The 27,890-nt window shown below is 43.0% G+C and overlaps 1 protein-coding gene across 6 annotated transcripts in view; it reads left to right on the top strand.

Moving 5' to 3' along the window:
* The window catches only part of wscd2 (WSC domain containing 2), a 543,379-nt gene that overhangs the window by 201,041 nt on the left and 314,448 nt on the right, over positions 1-27,890 (top strand). Inside the window, exons 1-2 of one of the 6 annotated variants that reach the window (XM_048555730.2) lie at positions 10,873-11,078; positions 12,272-12,489. The exons of 4 other annotated variants lie outside the window; for them this stretch is intronic. The gene's annotated coding sequence lies outside the window, so the exon portion shown is untranslated. Of the gene's footprint in view, positions 1-10,872; positions 11,079-12,271; positions 12,490-27,890 lie in introns of those variants that run through there. One more of the 6 variants, XM_048555731.2, reaches the window with a different exon arrangement.

The raw sequence follows: 27,890 nt of genomic DNA, 5'->3' as shown, positions 1-27,890 counted from the left end.
CAGATTTTCCATGATCTTATTGAATGGCAGAGTGGGCCAGAGGGGCTGAATGGCCTATGTTTGTATATTTTTGTGGCTTGCCTGTGAGCTTGCCAAGTGACCAATTTCGCCCAATTGTGAGCCAGGACAGCAACGACTTTACACACTTTCAGCGGACATCTGGTACTTGCTGACTACGACCCTGATACAAAGTACTCATTGAGGATCTCTCCCACTTCCTTAGCTTCATGCATAACTTCCCATGATTTTTTTCCTTGAGTGGGCCTACTCTTTCCCTTGGTACCCTCTTTCTTATAATATACACACAAAAAGTCTTGGGATTCTCCTTGACCTGATTTGCTACAGATATTTCATGGCCCCTTTTAGCCTTCCTAATTCAGCACCTAAGTTCCTTCTTAATTTCTGTATACCCCTGAAGGGCTTCATCAGTTTGCAGCTGCCTAGACCTTATGCTTCCTTTTTCCTCTTGACTAAGCTTAAAATTTCCCTTGTCATCCATGGCTTCTGAATCCTGCCATTCCTGTTCTTCAGTTTTGCAGTGACATGCATGCCCTCCACTTCAATCAACTGGTCTCTAAAAGCCTCCCATTTATTGTGTTGTGATTCCCAAGGAGATCGACAAGCCAAAAGATCTGAATGTGTGAAACTATAGCAAAGAGGAACCAATGGACAAGATCTCACTATTTTTAACATTTACTTTAATAAGGAAACCCAACGTAAACTAAACATGCATTAATAGCCATTTCAATATATGTGACAAGTTGCATAATGAAGTGATACAATAAAAATAAATCACCCAAGTTTACAAGGCAGCCCACTCAGAGTATACAGTGCCACTTTCAGACACAAGGTCCTTCAGAGTTCTGATTCTTCTCCAGGACAATACCTGCTCCTTTTCCTCAAGGACTTAGCCACCAATTCTCATCAGACAACACATCCCAAGCAAAAGGTCCGCAGTGGTGTGATCTTCTCTATAAACTCCTCAGCTCTGCTCTTAATTACCCCTGTGCACTGTAGAGTCAAGTCTGGTCTGTCACGTACCAAAACCTTGTATTTGCCCATTGTGCCAGTTACAGACCCCATTGTGCACTTCCTTCAGCTTGTTTGTTGAGCGAAGTGAGATTGGATAGTTCTGTGTGGTTTCAACCAGTTTCAGTTTCCTTTTCCTATCAAAGTCTGAAACCAGGATGGGTGCACCTGCAAAATTTTCGCTGAGCCACCTGATCAGACCTGATCAGCTCACCCACTGGTCCTGGATGCCACGGACTGTCTCACAGTGGTCTGAATATCAGATGGAATTCTAACTTAGTAGGCAGAATGTTGCAGCCCATTTACCTTCCCAGCAGACAGACACATCGCTGAGCATAGGCAGCATGAAGTCACTAATCACTTCCTATTGGTGACTTGTTTCATTGAGTTTTCTTGTACACATTGCACGAAGTTGCCAATACCAACACCTGTAGCAGCCTTGACTTCCTGTCCTTTCAACCCATTCACGTTATTGCAATATTGAAATGATAAGAGAATTGTTATTGTCAGGCTCATTAAAATGCAAACATATGAACAAGGAACAAGAGGAGACCACTTGGTGCTTCAAGCCTGTTCCACCATTTAATAAGATCATGGCTGATCTGATTTTAATCTCAATTCTGCATTTATGCACTTTCTGCCTGACTGAAGAGGTTGTATACCCTCATAAAATTTCACCCCATTGATGAGCAATGCTGAGCAAAGTAGCCCCTGCTTGATTGGCACCACATCCACAAGCATCCACTCCCTCCACCACCGACGCTCAGTAGCATCAGTGTGTACAGGGTGCGCTGTAGAAGTTCGCCGAAGATTCTTAGACAGTGCTTTCCAATTCCATCTAGGAGCACAAGGGCAGCAGATACATGGGAATGCCACCACCTGCAAGTTCCTCCCTGATCCACTCACCATCCTGACTCAGAAATATATCACCGTTCCTTCACAGTCGCTGGGTCAAAATCCTGGAATTCCCTCCCTGGTGGCACTGTGGGCCTACCTACAGTATGGGGACAAGAGTGGTTCAAGAAGGCTGCTCATCACCACCTTCTCAAGGGGGAAACAAGGAAACATCAGCAAATATTGTGCCTGTGAGTGATGCCCATGTTCCATGCATGAGTAAAAAAAAAGGCAGATGGGGTATTTGCTTCTTCGGCTGGCTAGAGGAATCAAGATCAGAGAAAAATAAAATCAAAATTAGAGCTAGTATATTAATGAGTGGAGTCATCATTTGTTAGAGGTGCACAGGAATATGGATTTGAGCTCACATCTGACCAACATGATCTTACTGAATGGCAGACTAGGTTGAAGGGGCCAAGTGACCTCATCCAACTCCTGCTTCCTGTTCGCAGCGTCGCACACGGAACATTCAAAATCTGTAACCCTCTCAAGTGCAAAACTGTTCACATTGGAGGTCAATTCAAAATTTCAAAACTGCATTTGATTTTCATCAGGCAAGGACCAACAGTGGTAGATGATGTTGGGATACAGATCAGCCACAATCCAATTGAATAATGGAGTGGGCTCGAGGGCCTGAATGTCCTATGCCTTTGTTCTTTCAGAATGTTATTTGTCAAATAATTTCTGACTGAGGCAAGGCTCCAGAAATCTCCCAGCTCCTTTCCGTTGTACACTAACATTTACAGCAGCAATGTACTTTTTCAATATCAAATGTTCCTCTTGATTCTTCAGAAATTTACATTTTCCCATCCAAAACATTAGATTTCTTAAAATTCACCTTCCATTAAGAACTGAAAATAATTGACTAATTGTTGAGGAATCATTTATAGTAAAAATGCATTATTCTGTAGGATTACAGCATCCATATATTGTATAAGCATCTTTCATTTGATTGATTTATTGTCACGTATACCAAAATACAGTGAAAAGCTTTGGTAATGAGTGGTGCAGGCAGATCACAGCAAGTGAAGGACGTGCAGATCAAAAAGACGTAGATACATACAGGTTACACTGCAGGTTACATTAATTAAGGTGAGAATTCATTCAGCAGTCCGATAATGACTGGAAAGAAGCTGTTCCTGAACCTGCTCGTGTGTGTGTTCAGGCTTCCCTGTCTTCTCATGGGTCTTTGATGATGTTGATGATGTCTTTCTGTGGCAGTGAGCCTTGTAAATAGAGCCCATGGATGGAAGAATAGAGCCCATGGATGGAAGAATAGAGCCCATGGATGGAAGAATAGAGCCCATGGATGGAAGAATAGAGCCCATGGATGGAAGGTTGACTTCCGTCACAGTCTGGGCTGTGCACAACACCTTCTCAATGTACAGCTTCTGTACATTGTCCTATGTCAGAAAGCCTGACAATGATGGATAAAAGTGGACCTACTCTTCAAACACTTTTAGAAGCATTTTGTTTCAGTGATATGCATTATGAACATGTACCTTCAAAACCAGCAGCTACAGTTTCAGCTTGTTCCTGTGTATTGGAAAATGAGTGCCCACTATCTGAAAACAGTGGAACACAATTAATCATATGATTAGCACATATCATCACAAATTTATATCAACAAAATCTACTACTTTGAACATGTAGTATATCGTCTTTCAGTCATGGATAAAGAAGTAATCTGCAGGTTGATTTAAGAAGCCACAAATTCTACATTGAAAGGGATTAAAACCAAGAACTATGGTGATCCTTCCTTCCTTGTAAGATCATGCAGTGATGTGGGGGTCAAGTTGCACTGATATTGAGTGACATTACCATGTCCCATCTCTCAGGTAGACATCCCCCCGCTCAATACTACTGGTTTAAAGAGTGGCCTTTGATGGACATTGTATAGAATTACAAAAGACAGAACCAGGCCGTTTAGCTTCATGCCGATGTTCTGTCTCCATGTGAGTCTCTTCACATCCCCCCTCCCAACCCCATCAGCATGTTCTTCGATTTCCCATTGTGTATTACCTGGTATCCTGTCCAATGCATCTATGTTAGTCACCTTAACTATTGGAAGTATGTGATAGCAAATTGCAAAGAAGTTTCTCCTGAATTCCCTACTAGATTTATTAGGGGCTACTTAATATTTATGGCCCCTATTTTAGATCTCCCTTAAAAGGTCAAAATTTGTTTCTATAAGTTATCCTATGAAATCGTTTACAGTCTTTATGACCTCTATCAGGCCAACCGTCAAACTTTTCTAAAGAACAAAGTCACAGCCTGCTCAATCTTTCAGATTAATCCTTGGTGTATGTCTGCATTTATCTCCCCTTTTTCCTTTGTCCAAAAAAACTTTCGAGCTTAGAAATACCTGAGCCTAGTGCCAACTTATCATTAATATACTCATCTTCTCTCTCGCATTCTTGTCAGATCTTGTGTGGATCCGCTCAATGGCCTTGACTCTTTTCTTCATAGTTCACCACATTATCAGGTTTCCATTGCATTGAATTGCATAACCAAGAGTTTAAGACAGAGATGATGGCTGTCATATTGCTGTGCCAAGCTTGTTGCTCATGGCTAGCAAACATCAAGGGTATTTTGTTCCCTCTCCATAGCATCATCACCATCAATCATTTTCTCCATGTGAAAGCTCTCTCTCTCTAGAGAGAAGGCTTTCTATCGGTGAGAGGGATGTATGCAAACACCAGCACATGCATCTATCAGTTCAATTTGTAGCATTGTTGCGTTTCCTTTTCTTAGTGCGGTGTGCAACTGGAATTGGCCAACTCAAAATGTAGGCTCTTTATTCACGAAGATTGTTGAGCTCAGTGGAGAGCTCTTGACAATATGTTGGACTTTGGTGACGAGGTGCTGCAGGCCATGGTGCTGTAATTTGCTTTCTGGTGATTTACAAAGATTGTGGTTATCTAAAGGTGGGCTATCGCAACCACAACCAGATGTAACCAAACGCATTGACACAATGGGTCATGAGTCCAGCTTGAAGCATTTAAGGAATGATGTTTCACCCGAAAGAGGAAAACTGCAAAGAAGGCTATGTTTGCCGCAGACGATTATACAATCATGTCAAATTTTTCACTCCTTCCTACTTGGGGTCACTGAGGACAATTGTAATAGTCTAATCAGCATCATTAGTAGTTCACTCAGCCAGGACTTAGTGCGGACTTTCCTAACGTTTCGTGTCTCAGCCAAAATGTAACCAATTGTGGAATGGGACATTACAAAAGGAAATGGTTTGGCCCTTGCTGCTGGCTCCTGAAAACATAGATTCTGAAAACATAGAAAACATTCATCAGAAGTTCTGGTGAAGGGCCTAGGCCCGAAATGTCAGCTTTTGTGCTCCTAAGATGCTGTGTTCATTCAGCTCCACACTTTGTTATCTCAGATTCTCCAGCATCTGCAGCTCCCATTATCTTTTTCTTAATATATTCAGTGACCCTACTTCCAAGTCTTCTTGTGGTAGTAAATACAACTATCCAAGTCAAGAAATGCTTCCTTGTCTCAGTCCCAGTGAGCTCGCTAATTCACCGCATTTGCTATGGCTTTGAAGAAGACCCCGTCCACCCCCAGAACTTCTCCATTTCCCTTTTGATCTCAGCTCTGGCTTGCTGCCTCACCTTCAAGTCATTCAGTTGTGAGCCCTGGGACATGGACTCAAACTCAAGGCTGCCCCCTACAGTGCATTGGGGGAACACTGCGCTGTTGGAGGTGATGGCTTTAACATGAGACAGTAAACCAGGGCACTGCCTGTGCTCTCAGGCACGTGTAAAAGATTCAACAATATTGTTTTAAAAGAAAGGCAGAGAGATTACTACTGGCCAATATTTTTTATCTCAATGAAGTGCATGCCTGTTATCACATAAGATAACAAAGTGTGAAGCTGGATGAACACAGCAGGGTAAGCAGCATCTCAGGAGCACAAAAGCTGACGTTTTGGGTCTGATGAAGGGTCTAGGCCCGAAACGTCAGCTTTTGTGCTCCTGAGATGCTGCTTGGCCTGCTGTGTTCATCCAGCTTCTCACTTTGTTATCTTGGATTCTCCAGCATCTGCAGTTCCCATTATCACATTACTGTTTTTGGCAGAAGTAGCAGGAACTGCTGATGTTGGAGTCAAAGATAACACAGTGTAGACCTGGATGAACACAGCAGGTTAGGCAATATCAGAGGGCCAGGGATGCTGATGTTTCGGATCTGAGCGTCAGTTTTCCTGCTCCTCTGATGCTGCCTGGCCTGCTGTGTTCATCCAGCTCCACACACTGTTTTTGGCATCCACTCTGCCAAGTTAATTGTTTTCTCTCTCTTATCTCACACTCACTCTATCCCTTCTATTACACCTACCATCCACTTGGTTCATACCCTACCACTCTCACTATCACATGCTTCATTTTCCCTTAGTCACTGTCGTCCACCCCAACTCCCAGACTTTAAACCCTGCATGACCCTGCACTGCCTACTCATTCATTCAGAACATCTCACCATTCATCCCCCAACCTGCACCAGCCCTAACAACCGTGCCACTCATTTTCATCTCAGTCAAACCCTCCCTTCCTCTCATCACTGGAGAAAACAGACCATAATACAACAGGAAAAGCCAAGATAGGTGTTGGGTACCTGACATCGAGTCTCCTCACCTCCTAAAAGGGGATGTGCCATCCCTGTCCTGCCCTGCTGGCCAACTTACCATGTCGAAGCCCCTGCACTGGTCTCAGAGGCTGCCTGTGTCTTACTGTGCTCTGACCACAGCTTAAATGTGGTTCCCTTGAATGATGGGGGGCCCCTCCACTCTGACTCCAAGATAAGGACATTTAGAGTCACAGTGACCCATAGAGCATAGAAACAAGCCTTTTGTTTGCCTCTAAAAGGCAAGGCATGGCAGGGTAAGGTACTGCAAGGCAAGACACGTCAAGCTAAGGTAAGAATGATGTGAACATTCAGCTGACAGCAAGGTCAGTGAGAGCTAGGAGAGTGAGCAAGCAGGCCTTAAATGCAGCCTTATCCAATCCATGAACTGCGTAGCTAGCCATGCACAAAGTGTCCTTGCAGCAGCATGACAATGAGATGTGTCAGGGCCCTCCAAAGTGCAGTGTTAAAGTAGAGAGGTGTACTGTTAATGAAGAGGATTCGTGCATTAGAGTGTAGAAGGGACTTGCAGGGACCCTACTGTGGCATAGTGATAGTGTTCCTACCCCTGAACAGGGAGGCCCTGGTTAAAGTGCCATCTGCTCCAGAGGTGTGTAATAACACTTCTGACCAGAAAAATGGATTAAATTTAAAAAAGGAGCCTGCAGGGGCCTTCTAGTGATATAATGGTAGTGTCCCTGTCCCTGGACCGGGAGGTCCGGGCTCAAATCTCACTTGCTCCTGAAGTGTGTAATAACATCTCTGACCAGCTTAATTAGAAAAGATGGTTAAATTAAAAAGCAAGAAACCTGCATATCAATGGTTGGACTTCTCTGTTAATGAGAGTAATAATGAGCATTAATCCCTCTTGTTCGGCATCTGGTTGGAAAATGTGACTTGTTGTGCCCGACGTTGAGAAAGGCCTCTCCCGACTTCTCATGTGATTCCCCCAGATTTCTCACCGTAGCCTATGTCATTCAGGCCTCTATGAGATCCCACCCTCTGCTCTTTTGTTAAAAGTACACTGGCAGCCTCACATTGAATGACTGACCAACACAGTAACCAAATTGCAGATCAAATTGTTAAACCAGGTTTCACTGTGCAATCTGATTTGCTCAACAGCTGGGATCATGACTTGCACACCTTGTGATTGTCAGAGGTACTATATGTGTGCCAGTCTTACCAACATTTTTTTCAGAAGTTGCTATTGATTCTGCTCCCATTAGTTTCTCAGCCATTCCAGATATTGAAAATCAGCCTTCCTAACCTAATTTTGCTTTTTATTTCTCAACTTTAAAATATTATTATGTGGGCTTGGATCTTACAATGAAATCAGTACCTGTGGAAGTGGAGTCGCTAGGTGTGGAACTTGAAGGGTGAACAAGAATATTCTTATGGACCAGACCAAACCCCCTCAAAATGTATCAAAGAGAAAGCCCAGGCGTCATCTTTCAATTTTATTGAAAGGCAAGTGTAAGATGCTGTGCCCCATGTGTGACTCGATTAGCTTTCAGGACACTCTTTATTCTAACAACACAGCTAAAATACAAACAAAAGAAAACAATTGGTATAACTTGATTGAAATGCTTCATAAATAACATATTATTTCTGGATGTGAGTTTGCTCGCTGAGCTGGAAGGTTAGTTTTCAGACGTTTCGTCACCATTCTAGGTAACATCAGCAGTGAGCCTCCGACGAAGCGCTGGTGTTATGTCCCGCTTTCTATTTATCTGTTTAGGTTTCCTTAGGTTGGTGATGTCATTTCCTGCGTTAACCTAACCAGATAAATTGTTTACCCACCGCTCTTGAAGCAGGCACTTCAGTACCACTGTGGCAATACCCCTCTGCAAGAGGAGCAGCAACAGAAAAAAATTATCTTAAAGGCATATTACCATCACAGTACCCATTATGCTTAGCCTGGTGCTTAAAATTTTAAGCTTCCAGGTGATGACTTTAGATTGCATTGGCAAATCCATTGTACCATTTGCAGCTCGTGTCTGAATGCTTGCATTTGGAAATGAAACATCCTTCTCTAAAATAGGTAGGGCTAACATCCTGTTCTCCCTGACTGATGGTTAAATATCTCTGTAAATTCAACCAGATGCAGTAAACACAGATAAAGTTTACTACTCCTGATAGATGCATATAATAAAAAATGTGTAAAGCAATTATTCGACTCAAAATCATGTCTGTATTTACATTCCATACGCAACTCTCTCAATCCATTTTACCTAACTCCACTAACTTTTCCATTTATCCCTAACTCCCTTATGTATTTGTTCAGCTTCCCCTAAAATGCAACCATAATAGTGACTTCAGCTGTAGTAAGAAGCTTACCTTTTTCTCAGACCTTTGAGTATAGGAGTTGAGATGTCATGTTGTTGTTGTACAGGACATTGGTGAGACCTCTTTTGGAGCACTGTGTCCAGTTCTGGTTGCCCTGTTATGGGAGTGATATTATTAAGCTGGAGAGGGCTTAGAAGAGATTTACCAGGGTGTCGCTGGGAATGGGGGGTATGAGTTATAAGGAGAGACTGGATAGGCTTGGGCTTTTCTCAGTGGAGCACAGGAGGTTGAGGGGTGATCTTATAGAGGTTCATAAAGTCATGAGGAGCATAGATAAGGTGAATGGCAGGTATCTTTACCCTAGGGTATGGGGTTTCATAACTAGGAGGAATATTTTTAAGGCGAGAGGAAATATTTTTAAAAGACATGAGGAGCAATTTGTTTACAAAGAGTTTGGTTTCTGTGTAGTATGACCTTCCAGAGGTTGTGATGGGGTGCGAGTACAGTTACACCATTTAAGAGGTATTTGAACAAATACATGAATAAGAAATGTTTGGAGAGATATGGGCCAAGTACAAGAAAGTGGGAACCATTTTAGTTTGGGATTACGGTTGGCATAAACTGGTTGGACCAAAAGGTTGTTTCTGTACTGTATCATTCTATGTCTCTGAAAGCTCCATTTTCCAACCACTTTCTGGATAAGCTTCTCCAGAATTTCCTCTGGGATTTATCAGTGATTGTGTTGTATTTATGAGTCCTGATTCCATACTCACCCCCACACAAGTGGAAACATGTTCTCCAAGGCTCGCCTCTTAAAACCTTTCAGAACTTGAAAGATCACCTTCGGGTCATCCCTCAGCTGGAGCCCAGATTTCTTCCTGGAAATTAATTTTAAGTCAAGTATGAAAAGAAAAATGAATTACTTGGTTGCATTTTCCTTCCTTATTTGCAGAATTAAGCAAAAAAATGTTTGGAAAATCTGAAGCATATGCAGTAAACGTCTTATTAAATGGCACCCAAGGGACCAGAACTGTGCCTGTTGATCAGATATTTCACTGGATCAAAAGGCCCACATAATCAATGTAAAAACATACAGGAAGCAATAGGAATGTAATGCAGGGGTGTACATGTTATCAGGGTGTCCCTGATAAACTTTATTTACAGCTTCAATCACCTAAATAATAAAGCAACTTTGCCTCAAATAAAACTTAGCAGAGGAAAGCCTTCTCATTCACTCTTTAAACTAACTACTTGGACATTGTGGAGATTGTGATAATACAGTAAACTTTTGGTATTTGAGGGATATAATTTTTGCCAGTTTATCGAGAGTATCAGTTCATTTAAGGTGTCAGTTAAAACAAAGTTTTCTGTGTTTTCAAATGGTTGGACACTTTTGACAGCTCATTCAGCATCGATGGAAAAACCAGATTACATGGGATGTTGAGAGCTGAGATGTTGTTTATTCTCTCCACAGATGTTGATTTGATCTGAGGGTTATTTTCTGAAGTAAATCCTGGCTTTGGCTGGCAAACAGCATGAAGAGACAATAAAGAACCTCTTTGTGGAAGCTCTTCAGAAGCTATATCTTTGACTAAGCTATTTGTCTCAGAGTCTGTTTTAGCAATGTGCCTCTGGGACTTTTCCCACGTAATGGGCAGCATGTAAGTTTTATGTTATCATAGTTTCTTTCCTCCAATCACTAATAAGCATGGTGGATGGGCCAAGTAGATATCTAGCCCCATTAACTCGATGAGACTTTGAGTTTAATTGTAATCAAACACAGCAAATTTAATATTATTAGTGCAACATTAGCAACTGCGGTGTACTGTTTCGGAGTCTGTACAGTCCACTTTCGAAAGGACAGCACAACAACTGTAACATATCCTCTGTTTTAATCTCTGGGACTTATTTTAGAAACACTAATCCATAATTTAAAGGAAAACTCAGGCTGCCATCTCAAATCTCATTATTGTCAGCTTGTTGGTGATTAGCAGGATGCTGATTTGCCCATATGTTGAAAGCCGTGTACCTTGTGTGGGACGTGGCTGAGAATTGTATCTGCAGCTGGTACTGCAATTAACTTCACCTTGCAGTGGCTGAATGAACATCTTCAAACTGAAATCGTAGGAACTGGTTCTTTTCAAATCCCTCCCACATCTCTGATTGTATAGCCACAACACCTCAGCTGTAACTACCTGAAGGGGAACTGCTTGGGCAAGGTTGATTGAATCTTTCAGGTGAGCTGTAAGCTACGGAAGGATAACAGTAACCTTTCTGGTCTAATATTTCTTTTATTGTTTCTTTCCAAGAAGCTGTAAATCCATGAGGGGTGTATGATTAAGGGTGATGTTTGCTTGAAGTGATTGAGATATTAAGTGTAGTCTGTGTTGTAAGGGCTTTAGGTATTTTGTTATAATGTTGTTTCCATTCCTCGGTCTGTGAGGGAGTTGTGAATGAAGTTAGTCTAATAGTGGCTGCTGGTTGTGAGTCCAAATGTTGAGTCTTTTCTCAGCGCAGTATGTGAAACAATAGAGGAGGCAATGACCTAGTGGTATTATAGCTGGGCCTGTTAATTCAGGTAATGAGCTGGGTTCAAATCCTGCCATAGTAGATGTTGATACCTGAATTCAATAAAAATCTAATAAACTCAAGGGTCCAATGATGACCATGAATCCATTGTTGATTGTTGGGGAAAAACCCATCTGGTTCACTGAGGGCCTTTAGGGAAGGAAACTGCCGTCCTTACCTGGTCTGGCCTGCATGTAACTCCAGACCCACAGCAATGTGGGTGACTCTTAACTGTCCCAGGGTAATTAGGAATGTGCAATAAATACTGGCCTGACCAGAAATGCCCTCATCACGTGAATGAAGGCGAGAAAAAAGGTATAAATAGCCACACATGACATCCAGAAGGAGTTGCTCAGCTGAGTTGGCTGGACAGCTGGTTTGCAATTCTCAGTGTCACCAACTTTGCAGATTTAATACCCAGCACTAGCAGAGATCTTCATGAAGATTCCGTCTTCTTAACCTTACCCCTCAGCTGAGGCATGGTGACCCCCCTCGGTTTAACCCATCACTGACCATCTCTGTCTGACAATGATGCTCTGGAACCATGGCAACTTTATCTTAGACATAAACTGTTCCTTTTAGAGAGGGGTCTGGCCGAGGGCATTGGGGTGGGGGGTGGAGGGATAAGTTATTCAGTGTAATATCAAGTATATTTTCACATGACATGCAACGGAAATCTGGAGCTCTGAGGCTAGGAACTCCATGGAAAATTTCAAAATTGACACAGGTAGCTTTTAATTGTGGGGTTATTTTGTGGAACCCAGATGGGAGATGGAATTAATTCAGTTAATGAATGACAGCTCAGAGGAAGAAAACACATAAAGCAGTAATACTCCCTGTATGAACATGTTGTGTCCTACAGGAGCTCCAGCTTGAAGTATACAGGGTGATCCAGTCACCAGTTTTACTATTTTATTTTCATCTGGGAGACTAGAACAAGTTTCGAGGGGCTGAATGCCAATTGACTGTGAGCACCAATGACTCAATGGCATCCTTCTGAAGTGGAGATCCTGCTGAAGTCTGGCTAGACTGCCCAACACAATCCTTGGCTCACCTCCATCTTTTCTAGCAGCTATCACAGTGAGTCTTTCAGTTTTCATTCTCATCCTCTCCACTTTACAACAGGTGAAGTTAGGACCAGGAGGGCAACCTACCCTCATGAGGTGGGCAGCCACATTGGCTCATTGATTTGATTTTGATTTATTATTGTCACGTGTTCTCAGGTGCAGTGAAACATTTTGTTTTGCATGCATTACAGACAAATCTTGCCACACATAGTTCACAGGGTAATGGAACAGAGAGAAGAATATAATGTTACAGATGCAGAGAAGGTACAGAGAGAGTGAGATCAACACTAAATTTAAATTTGAGAGCTTTGCTTCAAATAGGCTGAGATTTTATGGTCGGCATCCTGTAACTTGACATTCCTGCTTTAGTGCCTGAGGGTGGGATGCCAGTGACGGTCTGGGAGGCAGACTCAGGAACCCACTCCAGAGTGCAGTACAGCCACTCTGCTCTGTAATGGGATAACCCTAATTAATCCAGTCCTCCCTCTTTGCCCCATTCCCTCACATTAATGTTTTAATGTTTTCAATTTTTGAGTTTTGAGGTCTGTGAGAAAGAGAGAGAGAGACATTTCGTTATAGGAGCCCCCACTCAGTGACTTACCCTGGAGCGTGGTCTGCTGCTGCTCTCAAATAGAAAAGCCTCTGATTGGCCTACCAGCTTTGAAAGCTCGTCAGCCACCTTTGATGTGACCCAGAGCCCCTGTCTGTGACAAGGGGCAGTGATGGCCCAGTGGCATCATCACAAGACCTTTAATCCAGAGATCCCAGTAAGGTTCTGCGGACCCAGGTTCTAACCTCACTGTGGCAGATGGTAGAATTTGAATTCAATGAATCATCTGCAATTTAGGGTCTATTGATGACCGATTGCTGGGTAGAGGAAAAAATACCCGGCCCACTTGTGCCTTTAGTGAAGGAAACTGTCTTTGTTATGTGGTCTCCCAATAATGCAGTTGACTCTTAACTGCCCTCTGATTAATAAGAGCTGAAGTAACCAGGCTAAATAAATATTAAGGATCGCCTCAATCAAAATCGCAAAGAGTCACAAATTAGTAAGCCCCGTCCCAGTGACAGAGGAGAGGGGGTCAGTGGTGGTGTCGGACCAGAAATGCTGCTGTTTCGCATCTCCAATGTTCAGCCCGCAAAGAAAGCTTGCATAAACAATGAAGCATGGATTCAATAGAGATGAGTAAGGTAGCAATGGACGTACACATGAAGCACATTGCAAGTTGGCTCGTGTCATTTTCCCTTTGCCAGTTTTCTAAGCGGCCCTAGCATTAACAATATAATTAGAATTGAAGCCGCGCCAGTGTCTGTGTTTTATCCTTTCATTAATTGGGCCAATTTTCTCTCCTTTCAATTCCTGCATTGCTTTGTAGTGTTTTTATTTGTCACTTTGGAATTGCTTTTATGTTTACTCTCTGGGGAGATGGCAATGCTTTGATTTAAGTGGAAAGTTGGCATCCCACTCTCTGTTGATTCCAGTGTTAAAACTGAGGAAAAATGTCGTTGCTGGATCTCTTCTGTGCCAGGCTCAGCCCCTCAAATATTGATGTATTCGATTTACATGTGGCTATCTCTGTGGAGCAGGGTGGCACTGCAGGGACAGATCCGCCCCCCCCCCCCCCCCCCCCCCCGCCCCCCTCCAAGTAGCTGAAGCTGGAGCTCAGCAGAGTACGGAGATCCTTTGTGCCTGTCTGCAGTTCAGGCCCCACGGTGCCATGACAAGGACTGTAGTGCCAGCTCCCGGGAAATCCCAGTCCACTTCCCACATTCGGTCTTCAGTGACCATTAATGGACTCAGCTACTTGTGTACGAACAGCCCCACCACCCAACTCCTCCCATTTCCACCCCCCCCCCGCAACCAAATTGCACAACACAGTGAAGCTAAGGAACTAGGGAGGCAGCTGGGGAAACCCTCCCAAGGCCTAAAAATCCAGCTTTTTTTCAAAACTTTTAAACAGGAGCTGTTCCACTTTTAAAACGTTAGATCAAGGAGCAGGAGTAGGCCATTCAGCCTGATCCACCATTTAATACGATTATGACTGATTTCATCTCATCTCAGTGGTGCTGAGGGGAAGATGATCAACAGCGTCAGGTTCCTGAGAGCAGCAATCAGCAACAATTGACCCCGGTCCACCTACATTGACACTACTGCCAAGGAAGCACAACAACACCTCTACTTCCTCAGGAGGCTAGGGAAATTTGGCATGTCCTCAAAGACTCTTACCAATTTTTACAGATGTACCGTAGAGAGCGTCCTTTCTGGATACTTCACAACTTAGTATGGACACTGCTCTTCGCAAGATCAGAAAGATAAACAGAGTCGTGAACATGTCCCAGTCCGTCGCACGAGCCAGCTTTCCATCCATTGACTCCATCTACACTTCGTTCTGCCTCAGGAAGGCAACGAACATCATCGCAGACCTGCCCCATCCCCGTCACATTTGCTCCACCCTCTTCCATGGGGCAGAAGGTATAAAAGTTTGTACACAAGAACAACTTCTTCCCCACTGTCATCAGATTTTTGAATTGACCTCTTTAATGTTATTGTTGATTTCTCTCTGCACCATCTCGGCAGCTGTAACACTGTACCCTTCACTCTGTTCTGTTACCCTCATGCGCTTGTGTAGCACAATCTACCTGTGTAAAGCAAATAGGACAACACTTCTAACAACACCTCGGTACTAATAGCAGTAATAATAAATTAAATCAAAGCAAATCTCGGCTTCAACTGTACTTTCCTGCTTGCTTCCCATAACCCTTCAACCCATTACTAATTAAAAATCCATCTATATCCTCCTTAAACTTACTCAGTGTCACACCACACTCTGGGTAGTGAATTTCACAGATTCATGACTCTGTGAGAGAAGGAATCTTCCTTCTCATCTCTGTTTAACCTCTTGTTCTAGATTGCCTTACAAGAGGAAACTACACCCACTTTGTCAATTCCCTTTCCTGTCTTATATACCTCAATTAGACTTAGCTTTTAGTCTCACATGGTCATCACTTTGTAAGAATATTGACCAGAAACTGTGTACGTAAAACGGACTAATTTTCATCTCATTGTATGCAGGACAGTGAACTTCCAAACACTTTGTAAATCTTCTCACCACCTGGTCATTATTATAATTGCCTTTGCTGGGATCTTGCTGTGCTCATTTAAAATCTAACCTTGAATGGGACTTGGGCATTACTGACAAGGCCAGCATTTATTGCCCATCTCTAAATGTCCTTGAATGGAAGGAACTTGCTCGGTCTTTGAGAGGGCTGTTAAGAGTCAAATACATTGCTGTGGGTGCTGAGTCACATGGAGGCCAGACCACGAAAGGATAGTAGATTTCCTTCCTTAAAGGATATTAGTGAAACAGATGGTATCAGAGATAATGGGAACTGCAGATGCTGGAGATTCCAAGATAATAAAATGTGAGGCTGGATGAACACAGCAGGCCAAGCAGCTTTTGTGCTCCTGAGATGCTGCTTGGCCTGCTGTGTTCATCCAGCCTCACATTTTATTATAGTGAAACAGATGTATTTTTACCACAGTCATAGGGAAAGCAAGGATTACAGGGAAATGGGATCCTGTTGAATGGCAAAGTAGGCTTGAGGGGCCGAAAATCCTTTTCCTGTTCATGTGGTCTTAATCATCATGAATACTAATCCCATACTAATTGAATTTAACTGCATAGAATCCCTACAGTACAGAACCAAGCCATTGGCCCATTGGGTCCACACCAGTCTTCCATAGATCATCCCATCCAGACACAACCCACTACACTATCCCTATAACCCTGCACTTCCTATGGCTAATCCACCCAATGCGCATGTCCCAGGACTCTATGGGGCAATTTAGCAGACCAATCTACCTAACCTGCACATCTTTGGACTTCTACCAGCTGCAATGGTGGGATTTGAACCTGTGCTTCCGGGTCTCTGGATTACTAACCCAGTGACAATATTACTACCATCTCCTGCCATAGCCTACATGTGCTGCTGTGTCACCTACAGTGCCCACCAAACTTTGAAAAAGCACTGCATTCATTGTAAATGCTTTGGAGCATCCTCAGATCGTGCAGGGGCTTTATAAAAGCAAGATCATTCTGTCACTCATTCCTCAGTGTTCCCACTTCTCTGGAATTCTCAGCTGGACAATGATGCTGTGACAACTTAGGTAGCCTGCTTCGCAAATCCCAATGCTCAATTCGGTTGGCATAGAAACTGTCCCATTTATATTGCAAAGCAGCTTTAAAACAACTGCACATACATATCTGCCTGTTCTGTGACGATTTAATTGGTGCTACTCTACCCTGCTATATTGTTTGGGGAAGGTCTAAGTCTAGCAGTAACAGCAGCAACAGAATTAAGACAAATTTAGCAGAACGCCTCCAGAGACAAGGCCAGACACTGTTGGAAATAGGTTTCAGATTTCCTTCAGAAAGTGGACATGTGGCAGTTGCACTGGAAGATTAGGTGAGCATGTCCTTGGGAATCTTGGAGCTCTGCATTAATCTGCAACCCCTCAACAGTCAGTGGTGGTGAGTTGATGGTGGCGGTGAGTTGAGAAAGCTCCAGGTGCTAGGACAGTTTTGTTTTATTGATAAGCTTTTTTGTTTGGTAATGGCATCAAAGTATATGAAATGTAGGCAGGGAAATGGAGCAGAAGTAGATAAGAGTGATGATCTCATGAATTGTGGGCCCTGGGCTGACTCTTCAGTTCTATTTTTTTACAAATTCACTGGATATGGGCATCCCAAGCATTTGTTGCTCATCTCCTAATTACCCCGAGAAGTTGATGGTGAGCCATCATTTTGAACCGTTGCAGTGGAGACGAGAGTCACAGCTGTCTGACAGTAGTCATGCTGATGTAATTCTGTGTTGGGGCGGTTTGTGATGTGGAGAGCAACTTACAATTGCTGGTGTTCCCATTGCATCTGCTGTTCATGTTCTTCTTGGCAAGAGAGTTTGCAAATTCACTAGATGCTGTCAAAGATAATTCATCTTGTAAATACTGCAGCTGCACTGCACCAAGGGTGAAAGGATTGCGTTGTCAAGGTGATGAATATGATGATGCTGATGCTGATGATCACATGCCCTGCTTTGTCTTGGATGGGGTCAAGCTTCTTGAATGCCGTTGCAGTTGCAATCATAGAATCCACACAGTGTGGGAGCAGGCCATTCTGCCCCTTGGATCCACACCAACCCTCCAAAGGGCAACCGACCCAGACCCACCTCCCCACCCTATTTCCCGTGGCTAACCCACCTAACTTCCAATCCCTGCACACCATGGGAAATTTCCTGTGGCCAATCCACCTAAACCTGCACACCTTTCAACTGTGAAACCAGGCCATTCAGAGGAAGCCCACACAGACACGGAGAATGTTCAAACTCCACCGACAGTCCCAAGCGTGGAATTGAACCTGGATCCCTGGTGCTATGAGACGACAGCGCTAACCACTGAGCCACCCATCATCTAAGTAAGTGGGGAATATTCATCAGACTTTTCTCTTGTGATGGAGAATTGGAAAATGTCTCAGGAATCCCAGCCTCTGACCTGCACTTATAACCTTAGTAGTAATAATGGCCAATTCAGTCAGCTTTCTGGTCAGTGGTAATCGCCAAGACGGTCATTTGGGGAATTCAATGATGTTAATAAAGTCAGAAGGCACACAACACCAGGTTATAGCCTGGTATCATGCAGCTTCTGTCTTTGTCCACCCCAGTTCAACACCAGCACCACCACGTCAATGATGTTAATGCCATGGAACACTAGAGAGAGGCACTCTGATCATCTCTTGTGGGGATAGTTATTGCTTGGTACCTGTGTGGAGTAACTATTCTAATACTCATTGTACATGAAGAATTCAAAAGAATTTCACGGTAGGGGGAGTATTGTATTTTCACTGCCTGTGCATTAATCTAGCAAAGTAGGTGATCGATGTAATTCTCAACTCATTGATGCCAAGGTTAGGGTAGCATGCGAACACACAGAATAGAAGCAAAATTGATTCTAACACTATCCCTATGACAGATACCTGGCTACTGGCCATTGGTTTTCCATCTTCCTCCCTTCTTGATTAGTTGGGGTCTATTTGCTACTTCTTAGTTTGTTGAAACCTTTCCTGAATCAAGAGAATTTTGGAGAATGGATGCCAACACATCTACAGCCTCATTAGCAACCTAAGACGCTAGAATGAAATCCATCTGCAGGACCCAAAGACCTGTCTGCCCACAGCCCTATCAGTTTACATTTCAGCACTTCCCTCATGATTGTAATTTTGCAAAGTTTCCCTCTCCCTTATACCTTCTGATTTAGAGCTATTACTGGAATGATTTTGTATCCTCTATCATCAATACAGAAGCAAAATATGTAGTCAATTCATCTTCCACTTCCTTATTCTTCACTAATAATTCCCCATTCTCACTCACCAGAGAATTAGCACTGACTTTATGTACTTTTTACCTTTTCCTTAAATGCCCGTAGAAGCCCTTGCTATCTATTTCTACAATCCTGGCTATCTTCTCCTCATACTCTGATTTCTTCCTCCTCTTTAATATTTTAGTCATTCTCCACTAAACTTTGTATTCTGACCAATCATCCGACCCACATCTTTGTGCAGTTATATGCTTTTCCTTAAATTTGATGTTTATCCTAATTTCTTTAGTTCGCCATGGATTGTGGATCCTCAGCCTAGAGTTTTTCTTTGTAGGAGGAAGGTACTTCTACGGTGTATTCTGAAATATTCCTTTCACTCTCTGAAACTGTGTCTCTATCTATATCCTGGCCTTGTATGCTTGTTCAGTTCAGCTAGCTCAGCTTCCTTGCCCACATAGTTGCATTTATTTCGGCTGAACACATTCCTTTTAGACTTAGTCTTCTGCCTGCATACCTTTCCATTGGCTGGGTGCTGAGGATAAACCCATTTTATCCTTGACAATGGACAAATACTGCTTTCTGAGTTTAACCCAACGCATTCAGTGAGATTGATCATCACTACAGTCCAGTCCTTAACCTGCATTGGCAGCAGATCTTTGAGTTATAACAGAATTTTAAGATTGCTATTCATTTGGATTTGAACCAGTTTGAATGTCTTGCTGTAAGGATCTTTGATGTAAATCTGGAGACGGGAAGCCCAGATTTTGAAAATAACCAATCAAGAAAGTTATTGCAGGTAGATGCTAGACCAAGTCCACTGTATTTCAGTGTCCAACTCTGACTCTAATTTGCCAAGGAATGGTATTCCAAAGTGTCTAGGGGATGTTTAACTGTACTTAAGGTGCTGTATAAATCCAAGCTGTTTTTATACACTTGCACCAAACTCCTGGAATTCCTTTTCAATAAGCACTACAAGGGTACCTATATTACATGGACTGTTACCATTGAAAGTGACGCACTGTGACCTTCTCAATGGCAGTTAGGAACAGGCAATGAGTATGGGACTTGCTGGTGATACCCAATCCCATGAAAGAATAAACAAAGAGGAACCTCTTTTGGAAGACAGTGTGCAAAATATTCTCTTTGTATAAAGGGCCCTGAAAGAAAGGCTTGTTTCCCAAAGGAGTTTCTCTTTGATTTTGAAAATAAACGTCCATTACGCAGCGAACTGTAACAAAAATAACAGCCAATGACTCTCTCACACTGCATTATTCAAATTACTCAAACACCCTCAAATTATGAATTCCCCTCAGCATCTCCCATTTCAGTTGGGGAATAACCTTGAAAAAATCTCTCATTGATTATACGTACCAACATTTTTCCATAGTTCTTAACAGGCTTGGTTGTCTCCTGTTTGAGTGACGATCCTATAACAATTGATTTTTTTTTTCCCTTTTTCAGTCCAAATGTCTGACTGTGCAAAATTCTGACGCCGTCTCTGAAGGATGTGTTGTGCATGTAGAGTTTTTAAGTCTATAATGATGCTTTCCTAGTAATGACATTCTATCCATCACACAAATTTCTGTGCTCATAAGCACTCATTTTGTTATTAACGTTACATTTTCTTTATGTTCCTTTCATGCTTCCTATGATTCTATAAGGAGAACTTCTTTTTATTCTTTCATAGCTGATATATTACAGGACTATGGGTTAAATGCAGATAGAAATGTAGGAAGTAGGATCGGGGCAATCCCTTGAGGCTACTCCACCCTTCAACTGGGTCATGACTGATCTTTTACTTCAGTGTCATACATTGTAGCAACAGAAGTAGGCTATTCAGCCCATCAGCTCTGTACTACCATTCAATGAGATTGTGACAATATTCTTGATCTATTTAAGATCTGTTGCTTTCTGCCTTCAATGTAGTCAATGACCGAGTCTCCACACTCCTCCATAATAGGGAATTCCAAAGATTTGTCATCTTCTGAATGAATAAATCCCTCCTCGTTTCACTATTAAAGGGTCTTTCTCTTATTCTGAGACTGCATCTCTTGATACTGGACCCTCCAACCAGGGGAGTCATCTTCCCTGTATGTACATTGAGCCCTGTGAGACCTTTGTTAGCTTCAATGAGGTCACCTCTCATTTCTCTATTGTCCAAATAATATAAATCAAGAGATGGTGGCCTTTGGATATTGTCACTGGACCATTAATCCAGAGGCCCAGGCAAATGTTCTGGGGAATACAGGTTCAAATCCCACCACATCAGGCAATAAAATCTTAAGTTGATTTCAAAAACAATGTGTGTGACCCAACTAGTTTATCAATCTGCCTTAAGGGGAGGAAACCTGCCATCCTTTGCTGGCCAGACCTACATGTGACTCCAGACGCACAGCAATGTGATTGACTCTGAACTACACCCGGGTAATTAGGGATGGCCAATTAATGCTGATCTATCCATCAAGGCCCATTTCCTCTGAAAGAATATTTTAACAATCTCCTCATAGGACAATCCCAGCAATCAGTCAGGTGAAATTCTGTTGTACTCTCTGCCTTCCTTCTAAGTAGATCCAAACACGACATAATATTGCACATTAGGACAGAGTTAATTGAAGAGTATGTGCAATACAATATAGAGTTTGCAGTACAGAAGTTGCCCATCTTGTCTTTGCTGCCATTTAGTCTTCAGATGGGCTCCTTTTCACTCTACTTTATCGAACCCTATTAGCATTTTGTCATCAAATAAAAATAGATATGACAATATGAATATATCTTGGTGTAACAGTGCCATCAGCAGTCATGTGTGAGGGTCTGCGACGAAAGGATAGAATGGCCTGTATGAGTGAGTACTTACTGAGAACATTAGTGTAAATAAAAGAATTTACAGTAACTCAGAGGCGAGTGTAAATCACGACAGGCCACAAGTCACCAGAAAAGACCAAGATAGCCTGTAACAATAGCAATGTAGCGAGGATAACAATAGAAACCTGTGTCACCAATGGGAACATATCTTTCCATGCCATTGTCCCTTAAACACATCTATGTGTCATGTTTTCATGTCTCTGTCTCTCTGCGTAAAAAAGGTGCTCCTGAATTTAACTATGTTAGGTTAGACTTGAGATCACAATCAATTCTGAATCTTTGTACCATCGAGCTACCAAGAGAATCATAAGGCAGAACATAAAACGAGAGATGCCTTCTCCTTAATATGTGGCAATACAGGCAGAAACCCTCAGAACATTTAAGAAGTATTTAGATGTGCACGTGTGATACCAAAGCAGACAATTTGGCTAAGTGCTGGAAAAAGAATTAAATTAGTTAGCTGATTGTTTTTGGCTGACATAGGGACAGTGGACCTGAGGGCATAAGTTGGAAACATATTATAAAAGGCAACATTTGGACTATAGAAAGGATATCATTAAAGTAGAAAGAGTGCAGAAAATATTTACTTGGATGCTACCTGGACTAAAAGGTTTAAGTTATAAGAAGAGGCTGGATAGGCTGGAACTGTTTTCCCCAGAGCGTAAGAGACTGAGGAGTGACCTTATAGAGGTTTAATAAATCATGAAAGGCATAGATCAGGTAGATAACCAATATCTTGTTCCCATGGTAGGGGAGCCTAAAACTAGAGGGAATAGGTTTAAGGTGAGAGGGGAGAAGTAGCTGCCAGGTATTGGTGGAGGCAAGTACACTTTATTCATTCAAAAGACATTTCGAAAGGTACATGGATAGGATAGCTATGGAGGGATATGAACCAAACACAGCAAAATGGGACTAGATGAATTGTGAAAACTGGATGGCCTGGGCAAATTGGGCCTAAAGGCCTCTCTCCATGCTGTAAACCTCATTGACTCTAACCATTCTCAAGAAGCAAGAAATGAATTGACTGGAGGAGATGATAAAGGAGATTGGGAGAGGATTAAACTGGATGGCTCTTCAATGAATAAAAGGCTTTCGTATCAATAATCGTACAGCACAGTCATGCACAGTCAAGCACTCTCAGAACTCAGTTGTCACACAATTCTTGTTTGGATGAAGTCGATTTCAACTGAAGCTTTTGCTCCTACTTTTTGCTTCATTTTATTTGTGTCAGTATGTTAAGGTGAGTAACACCATTTTGGCTGCTGGGAGCGGGGGTGGGCGAAGGTCTAATTAATAAATAAGGAGTAAACAGAGAAAATGCTGGAGAGCATGTCCAGGCTGTGTCTATGGACAAAGAACTTAACACTTCAGATTGGAAAAAGTTCAAGAGATATCCAATCAGATAGAAGAGCAGAGCTTTCTAAATTCTTAGAAGGGATGTGGCAGTGAATTAAACACAAATGAGAAAGCAATATACCATAGATGACGACAAAAAAAAATGGAGAGCATTGCTCACCAGATCAGGCAACACCTATGGGGAGACGATTAACATTAACCCGTTCAGGTTAGTTTCTGCAACTGCAGAATATTGCTATCGTTAATGGACACGCCTATCTCACAAGCATGGACTGGGAGGAGTTCTGAAACACACTGATAATTCACATTTTCCACTCTGCTTATTAATGTGCATCAAATGAGTATCTGAGTTATAGCATCCTTTTAACTGGCAGGTGACAATCCAGCCAGGGAAAGTTCACACCAAAAGACATTTATAGAATAAAGACAGAAATTGCTGGACAAACTCAGCAGGTCTGGCAGCAATGTGGAAAGAAAACAGAGTTGATGTTTCGGATCCAATTGGACTCTTCTTCAGAATATTTAGAATATGGATTTAAACATCCCTGGTGGGATTCCAGATGAGACAGCCAATCCTGGATAACAGCGCAGGCCAGGCAGCATCGGTTGAGAGAGACACTGAGTTTAAGGTTTCAGATTGATGAATCTTCTGCTGCAACTGGAAGACATAGACTAAAAGGTTAAAACTTGAATCTGTAAGCATGTGTGGATATAAATAGTAAGCAGCATCACCTCTCATTTGTCTGTTGCCCAGATAATAGAAGTCCAGAGGTGGTGGCTTGTTGCTATTGTCACTCAGCCAGTAATCCAGGGGCACAGAGGCTTAAGATTACAAGAGAAGGGTGAGACTTTGAAGAATGAAGGAACTCTGAACCTCGTGCTAAATCTTGGACCGTTTATGATTCCTAGGATGTTAAAAGACCGAAGACCCCAGTAACCTCTCTTCATTAATGAGGACCACCCAACTTCCTTAAAGATGACCACAACAGTTAGAGACAAAGTAGCCATAATCTTACCAGACCATAGGGCTGCTCTGTCATTAGTGAGCGATGACTGCTGGTGGTTTAACCTGAGGGTCAACACATCTTAGGGGAGAGGAGTTGTTGAGAAGGAGAGACTTTGTGGTAATTGCAGTCGATATACAAATTGAATGCATGCTGTTGGTGTTACTGAGCACTGCAAACCAGCTGTGCAGCCAACTGAGCTAACCAACTGCCACCCACTGTACTAAAAGTACAGAAGGCATTAGCAGGTTTTAAGCAAGTGTGAAGTTAGGGAAGGGGGAGTAGGCAGGGAAAGATCAAAAAGGAAGATCAGATGATGAGGTGGAAGGTGGGAGAAACCTGAGGAGAGATTGGAAGGGAAGGCTGGCTTCAGAGGAAATACAAATGCTTACAGTTAAGCAGGAAGGATATGGACAAAAAAAAGTAAAGAGAATATTCCCATAGCTCAGGAATATAGTAGAAAAGGGGCAGGTAAGGTCCCCAGTGGCGCAGACCTCCAGGTACTCACTTACCATTGGGGGGCTTCTGGTAACTGAAGGCCTGACTATATAGTGAGTTACTGTAATCTTCAAACTAGAAAATAACCAACACTGGCTGTGTTGCTGAAATAAAGTGGTGCATTTTACCCACCTGCGCCTTTGCAGGCAACAGGGGACATGAACAAAAGCATGTGGTCATCCCTCTGCACATGACCGAACTTCGCCCCAATGTATGAAGGATGGGTGTGCCATCAGCAATGCCATCTGACCTGAGGCCAATTGAAGCCCTTTAGTGACCAATGAAGGAGCATGGTCCACCTCTGCTTTTAAAACAGGAAGAAAGTGACTGGCCACGTAGGTTTAAATTCACATGGTGAAGGCGGGCAGGAAGAGAAGGTGACATTTGTTGGGGCCGGGGTGGGTGGGGAGTGCCAGTAAGTCTAATGGGGGCACCAAATGGCACTACCCACCCCAACTTGCCTGACCTCAAAAACAATCTCCCACCTCCACAGACGTCCCCTGCCTCACTGGTACCTTGAACCTCTGCCCAAACAAAGTGCCCAGACTTCCATTAAATCCAGGACACATATGAAGTTCTTCAGACGCGTTGCATTCAAAAACTAAATTGCCTGGCACTTGTCCATGGTGGGATTCCCACACACCTGTGGGGCAGAACTTCCACTGTCATTGGTTAAGGCTGGTGTGTGGCATCTCATTCCGTAGGCAGCTTGGAGCTGACAGAATTTTGGAACAGTTGGAGGGCACGCTGAGGGAGTATGTCAGGAATATGGCCCTGTTTGTCAGGGTTTGAGCATTGAGCCTGTGTGTGCGTGCGTGTGTGTGTGTGTGTGTGTGTGTGTGTGTGTGTGTGTGTGTGTGTGTGTGTGGGCACGCACAAGTGTGTGTGTATGTGCACGTACGTCTGTGCGTGTGCGCATATGTAAGCGTGTGCGCATGTGTGTGTACGTGTTTGTGCGGGTGTGTGTGTATGTCCGTGTGCATATGTGTGCGTGCGTGCGTGTGTGTGTGTGCACGTGCATGTGTGTGGCACACACAAGTGAGTGTGTGCACACGCACATGTACATGTGTGGATGCACATGTGTGTGTGCGCGCATGTGTGTGTGCCCACGTGTGCATTTGGCACGGGCATGAGTGTGTGTGTGTGTGTGTGTGTGTGTGTGTGTGTGTGTGTGTGTGTGTGCCCCATGCCAGTGTGTTATCAGTGGAAATCATGGTGTACCTGCAAAATAAAAATTGAATTACATTCGAATTGCAGGATTTTGCCTGCAGCTGGCTGTTATGCAAAGACATTTCACTTGGTTGAACTCCCTTACGTGTGATTCATAACCAAATGTACATTAGTATTAATGGAATTTTTCAGTGGTCTTCCCATAAATTATGGAAAGCTCTGAGACGAGCAGAACTTTCATAACAGATGCAGTTCTTGTTTACAGCCCGACTGATTGAGTTCAATTAATTGGTGCCCCATGAACTTTCCTCAGCAATACACCTAAGAAGACTTTTTGTACCTCCCTCCTGCGAGTGGATAATGCATTTTCTTCTGACACACAGCATTTGGCTGTGATGGAGAATTCAGATTATCATTTATTAAAGCATTAGTTAACCAGACATCATGGTAAAGACACTCCCTGTTGCACTATTCTCTGACCGATTGTCAACGTTCAACGACAATAAAATTGTTATCGAGATAGTAGGAACTGCAGATGCTGGAGAGTCTGAGATAACAAGGTGTAGAGCTGGATGAACATAGCAGGGTCTGAAGAAAGGTCTAGGCCCGAAACATTCCTGTTCCTCTGATGCTGGTTGGCCTGTTGTGTTCATCCAGCTCTGCACCTTGTTATAATATTGTTACATTCATTTATGTAGCACTTTTAACATAGTATGCTATTCCAAGGCACTCTACAGTAACACTACATAAAAAAATACTGAGCCACGCAAAGTGTCATGGTTGAAGACCCAGCACTTAGTAGGTGGCTTTTAGCAAAGGTTTTAGAGGAGAAAGTGGGGCAGAAAGTCAGAGCGAGGTTTGGGAGGTAGTTCCAGACCTTAGGACCTGGACATTTGAAGGCACGACTGCCAAATCAGGGATGGGCAAACAGCAGGTCACTACCCCCTTCTCCGGGCTAATTAGGGATGGGCACTAAATCCTGGACCAACCAGCAACACCCATATCCCATGAACAAACATTTAAAAAATAGCCAGAATTGGAGCATCACAGATTTCCTGGAGCATTGTGGACATGGATGAGGTTGCAAAGACAGAGAGGAGCAAGGACATAACGGGATTTTGTAAAAGGATGCTATTTTTGCAAGAGAAACAGAGAATCAGCTAAGCAGGCAACGTCTATAGAGAGAGAAACCAAGTGGGCATTTTATGATAAGACCATAAGACGTAGAAGCAGAAATTAGGCCATTCAGCCCATCGAGTCAGCTCTGCTATTCAGTCAAGGCTAATAAATTTCTCAACACCATTCTCCCCCCTTCCCCCCATAACCCTTGATCACCTTGATAATCAAGAACCGATCCATCTCAGTCTTAAATGTCCCAATGAGTGGCCTCCACAGCCTTCTGTGGCAGTGAATTCCACAGATTCACCACTCTCTGGCTGAAGAAGTTTCTCCTTATCTCCGTTCTAAAAGGTCTTCCCTTTACTGTAAGGCTGTGCCCTCGGGTCCTAGGCTCTCCCACCAATGGAAACATCTTCCCAACATCCACTCTGTCCAGGTCATTCAGTATTCTGTAAATTTCAATTAGATCCCCCCTCATCCTTCTAAACTCCATCAAGTTAAGACCCAGAGTCCTTAAACATTCCTCATATATTTATAATCTTTCATTGGAACTTTCTTATGGCCTTTCTATCTTGTTTTCTTTTCCTTCTATGCATGATGGTTGAATGTTTTCCCAATTGCTCAATAGTAATGTTGGTGGTTAGGCACATATTGTAGATGGGAGCAGAAATTGCAAATGGACAGGGAATGGAATCTTCCGGAATGGGAGGCAATGTGCTTAGAATTTGCAAAGCTACCTAACTGGAGACAAGGCAGTGCCAAAAACTTTGCTGCTTTCCTACGCCTATCTGAGGGTATCCCAAGTGTGATCTTCCTGCCCTGCTGCCAATGGTGATCCGAATCAGTCAATTAATCATCACTTAAGGACCAATTAAGAGGTTGTTCCTGCCTGGGGTGTAACTATCACAACCTAGAAATGAAAATCTAGGGGAGATAGGCTTAATTGAAATATTCAAGATGCCTATTTGGATGGAAATGGTCTGCAAGTGGATAAGGGAATTAAAAACAGGAGATTGGCACAAGGTAATGATGCCA

Source organism: Stegostoma tigrinum, chromosome 26, assembly GCF_030684315.1.
Source record: "Stegostoma tigrinum isolate sSteTig4 chromosome 26, sSteTig4.hap1, whole genome shotgun sequence".
In the NCBI taxonomy this organism is placed as follows: domain Eukaryota; kingdom Metazoa; phylum Chordata; class Chondrichthyes; order Orectolobiformes; family Stegostomatidae; genus Stegostoma; species Stegostoma tigrinum.
The sequence above is the reverse complement of the archived record's forward strand: the minus strand, read 5'-3'. Positions and strand labels throughout refer to the sequence as shown.